At 39.3% G+C, this 5,200-nt stretch overlaps 1 pseudogene; it reads right to left on the reverse strand.

The window, feature by feature from the left end:
* Positions 1–3,617: 3,617 nt before the first annotated feature.
* LOC139037700 (guanine nucleotide-binding protein subunit beta-5 pseudogene) lies at positions 3,618–4,632 on the reverse strand (annotated as a pseudogene).
* Positions 4,633–5,200: the final 568 nt, after the last annotated feature.

Genomic DNA, 5,200 nt, shown 5'->3' on the forward strand with positions numbered 1-5,200 from the left:
ATAAGTAGCATATTAAATAAGGAATTTATAAACCTGCATCCACTGTTTGATACATATTCCTGGTTATTTTCAAGTAAAATGTTTCAAAATATTAAAAGATAATTTCTAGTAGCTCTTTTGAGATTCTCAATATATTTTAGCCAGTTAGTAATTTTCTTCTGTAGTGCTAAAAAGTCAGTTCCTGACTTACTTTATACTCAGTACTAGATATGTGGTATATGCTTAAATAAATACTTCCTGCCTATATCGTTCTGCCAAAAATAGAAAATGAGAAAAAATGATATTAGATTTTCCTCTGATGCATATTTCAATAAATGTGTTAGGACTTATTCATGAGTTTCAAAAATATATTATGCCAGTAAACCTTTGTGCAAAGGCACTTTGTAAGATACAATTGAAATTTGCAAAAATACTTTATCTTAAACTTTTGATTGCATTATGATCTATTACAACTTTTCCACAGTGTAGGTAATATTAAGTTTTTTTTTTTTCTAGGCAAATAGTCTCTAGAGTTTGATATCGATCAAAGATAAAGCCTGATACATAAATAATGTCAGTGACTTCAAACATCAAGCTAACATTTCAGGCTGGATATGTAAAAACCTCCGAGCTACCATCTTCTTTCTGAAATCAACCAAAAGCAAGGACAAAAAGGAAGTAAAGTGGAAATGTCATTTTATAACAAAACCCTTTGACACTAAAATTCAAAATAAAGGGAAAAGGGCTACTGAGTGGAATGCACCTTGGACCAAGGTAATGGAAAAAAGGAAAAAGGAGACAAGCTGTTCACCACTGAAAAGCTCAGGTAGAGAGGAAATTAAAACCAACAACCCTAGTTTGGACCACCTACAACAGAAGGGATGGAACCAGTTACAAGAGCTTTCTGCTACCTTGTTGGAAAACGAATTTGCAGGGGAAATAGAACTGAAGAAATAGACACATTCTTTGTAACTACTGCAGCAAGACAGAGAAGAAGCCCTGAGTAAATCACTATACCCACCATCCCAATCTTGGTCAAGGGCACATACACACATACACACACACACACACATACACACACACACACAATTTTTTATTCTATAGAGTTCCACTGAGAACCAGGGAGATTTCCTGCTAGCCCAGACTAAGTCTGGTTCCTGTTCTATACCATCTGTTCTATAGTAGATAACTGAAAAGAATTCCAGTCATTAAAAAGTAATAATTAATTTATAATAATAGCCAGCACTAGAAATAAGAAAAACAACTTTAAACAGGAAGGTCACTATCATATAAGTGTGTTTGAGGAAAGGGGACATATGTATACCTATGGTTAATTCGTGTTGATGTATGACAGAAGTCAAACCAATATTGTAAACCAATCATCAATCAATTAAAAATAAATAATTCTTTTTAAATTGCACACACGCATATATAGCACATATACAACTTTCTAATACTTCTTGTAATCCCAAAGAAAACAGGTAAAGACATTAAAATTTCCTGTGTGTTCAAGTTTTCCATAAACTCTTGTCCTGACTTATCTTTCTAACAGCAAAAAAAAAAAAAATCAGTAGATAAACTCAATGGTACTCTCTGACAGACCAATGGACCAAGCCCAAAAGCAGTCCAACAGATACATAAAAGCTAAACGTTTAATAGAAGTGACATTGACAGTATGTGAATGAGAGGGGAATTATTCAGTAAATTGTATGCAAACAATTTTATAGAGGAAAAACAAAATCAGAATCTTACATAATCTTTCATACGAAGATCAATGCCAGATGAATTAGAGATTTAAACATGAATGTCAAAGTTACAAAATATTTCAGAACAAAAAGTGAAATATCTCTGTTACCTGGTGGTTAAGAAGAAATTTTTCAAACAAAAAGAAAATTTTCTTTTTTCAGACAAAAAACAAATTGCAAAGGAAAAGACTAATATATGTCTTCATTGAAATTAAAATTATGCTTATCCAAAATATTATAACAAGAGTGACTACATAACCCACAAGCTGTCAGAAATTAAATACACCATAATAATTGAAAAAAGGTTAGTGAAGACAGAGAGAATGCCTTCTAAATGTCAGGCAAGTATATGCTCCTCGGTTCTGTCTCGTCACAACAAAGATTTGGAATGACGGATATTAAAGCCCACCTCAGAGTGTCACAGCTCTCGGGCCTTGGACAGACCATGTTATAGCTCTCAGGTCTCGAACAGACCGTGTTATAGCTCTTAGACAAATCAGAGTTACAGTTCAGTGTTACAGCTCTATTTTATTTAGATAATAGCAGGAAAATGCATCTTTGAGGCGTGAGGGCATGTCGACCCAAAGACACAAAGAGAAGAACGCCCCAGCGTGAGGGAGAGAGAGAGCGGGCCCTTTGGCTCCTCTATTTATATGTTTTTTTCTTCCCCCGGGCCTGCCCTATGCAAATTGAACTTGGCCAGGAGTGCTGTTCTACCTGAAGTCCTCACTCCGGTCCTTGGACCTTCCTTTGACCTTCTTCTGTTCTATTTATGGGGGCTTTTCCCTTCCTTGTCTTTTAGCCACCACCTATTTTGGACTCCTGTTTTCTATTCTAACTACCTAACAAAGTCAATGTGAAAATTGAAATTAAACCAGTAGAAAAATTGGGGGGGAATTTAAGTATCAGCAACTCTAGCCACTTAAATGAAAAGAAGATAAAAATGGAAATAAAGACTTTAAAGGTATGCTCTGTTGCTTAGCTGTGTCTGACTCTTTGTGACCCCATGGACTTTGGCCCACCAGGCTCCTCTGTCCATGGAACTCTCCAGGCAAGAATACTGGAGTGGGTTGCCATTTCCTTCTCCAAGGTATCTTCCCAACTTAGGGATCCAACCAAAATCTTCTGCATCTCCTGAATTACCAGGCATATTCTTTACTACTAGCACCACGTAGGAAGCCCTCATCAATCATCAGGGAAATCCAAACTATAACCAAAGTTCAGAGTGAGATACCATTTTATTCTAATTATAATAAAACAAATTTTTTTTTTCTTTAATGTATAGCATCAGTGCTGGCAAGACTGTAAGACCCTGAGAACTAGCATGCACTACTGATGAGACTGTAAAAAGATACAACCATTTTGGAAGGCAATTTCAAATTTTCTAAAGTCAAGTCCAATTCTTTTGCAACTCCACGGACTGTAGCCTGCCATGCTCCCCTTTCCATGGGATTTCCCAAGCAAGAATACTGGAGTGGATTGCCATTTCCTTTTCCAAGGGATCTTCCCAACCCAGGAACTGAAACTGTGTGTCCTGCAGATTCTTTACCACTGAACAACCAGTGAAGCCTACAGCACCAAAAATGAGTTGAGACTCATATAATGTAGAACAACTTTAAAAAGAGACACATTTTTTAAAAAGTTTGAAATAATAATATACTATTATTATACTCTCACTATACTTGAGAGTATTCTCCTAGTGCTGAAAGCTTACATTGGGATCTTTCCAGGGTAATGGTTTTAATAGTAATGTTGGAGACACTTGGTGAACTTTCAGTCATGGAGCTGCTCCCCTAAGCTAAATTGCAATAAACTCTCAGATCCTCTAGAAGCAAGATCTATTTACATGTGATGATTTCAAATTCTACCCCCAGGTACCTATGCGCACTGTGATCAGGCCCAGACTCTGAGGGTATGATCTCATGATCCTGAGCAAAAGGCAGCCCCATTAAGGGAAACACATAGAGTACTAACATGGTTTTCATGTTCAAACAAGAGGTAACTGGGGACCCCTTGAGGACATCCCCGACGTTGATGGTATAATCGCTGTATCCAGCAGGATACACTGAGGGAGAAGTCCACGCTGGAAGCTGCCCAGAGGTGGTAGAGGCAGCAGCCACATCTGATCCCGAAGCAAAGGCATCTCCACCCAGATTAGTATCAGACACTGGTGATGTCAGATTCTTGTGTTTGAAAGGCCTGCACGCACTGTCCAGGGCGCAGGTCCCACCCAACGGCATTCTTGTCACATCCCCCGAATAAGAAGGTGGTCCAGGTCTCTGAAGGGGCCAGGTCCAAACAGAGCACGCGCTCCCATGCCCATGGAAAGCTCTGCAGCAGCCGCCTGCTCCCCACGTTCCGCAGGGAACTTGTGCTGTCGCCGCTGGCCTTCGGGATCTGCACATCCGAGTTGGTGAAGCTGCAAGCGGACAGATAGTCGGTGTGCATAGCAGCAGACTTCTTTTCGGCAGCCATGTTTTCATTTTGTCAAAAGTCAGTAGATACATAGAACACTTATTATCCAAACCACTGAATGCAATTGCGTGTCCCGACGGGGCGTATGCACACACCACCACCCACTTGCTGGTCATCGCGACTGCGCAGTCCTTGTTAGTAGTGAAGGAATCCCACACTACCATCTTCCCATCCTGCGAGGAGGTCACCATCCTCCTCTTATTCGTGAACCAGTCCATGCACAGAACCTTATTCCCATGGCCTTTGAGGGTCCTTCTGGTCTTCATGACAAACTGCTCTGGGGCCTCCACGTGCTCGGCCACCTGGTGCAGCTCCATGTCAGGCAGCTTGGCCCTCTCCTCCTCAAGTTTGACCTTGAGGATCTCGGCCTCGCTCTTGAACGACGCCAGCATCCCGTTTTCATGTAGCCGGTCAGCTGCTGTCTTCGGGCGGGGACCCACTTGGAGGGAAGCCGGATGCGAGTTAGCAGGCAGCGAAGGCACAGACCAGCATCAAGGTAGTCGCAGGTCTAGCTGCCTCCCCATTCTCGGGCACATATCGCAGAGCAATGGATCTAACCTTTCTTGCTGACACAGTCCCTTAATATTTTTGAAAATTATAAACCTTCTTGCCAATTTTTAAATTGGCTATCATCTTTAATCAGAAGTGTTCGTAATAGTTCTGAAGGATGTTAATTCCCAGTTAAATATAAACATGGCATTATTAAATAAAACTGTGACATCTCTCTTTTACACGTGTCTAAGGAATATGAATAAAAGAATACATATTTTAACCAACCATCATTTATTTGAAAAAACTGAATCAAGCTTTTCTTTAACATTCAGAAATTTAACATCTGTCATGTTTCTCCTTAAACTTGTATCTCTATTTCATCTACCTCAAATAATTTTATCCTAAAGGAATATATTTTATATTTGGAAGTTTATCAGTAAAAATATATGAATTTAGAAGATAAGAAAATAGTAAAGACAAAGCACTAGTGAATAAAATGTAAACAAAAA

Source organism: Odocoileus virginianus, chromosome 12 (assembly GCF_023699985.2).
Source record: "Odocoileus virginianus isolate 20LAN1187 ecotype Illinois chromosome 12, Ovbor_1.2, whole genome shotgun sequence".
In the NCBI taxonomy this organism is placed as follows: domain Eukaryota; kingdom Metazoa; phylum Chordata; class Mammalia; order Artiodactyla; family Cervidae; genus Odocoileus; species Odocoileus virginianus.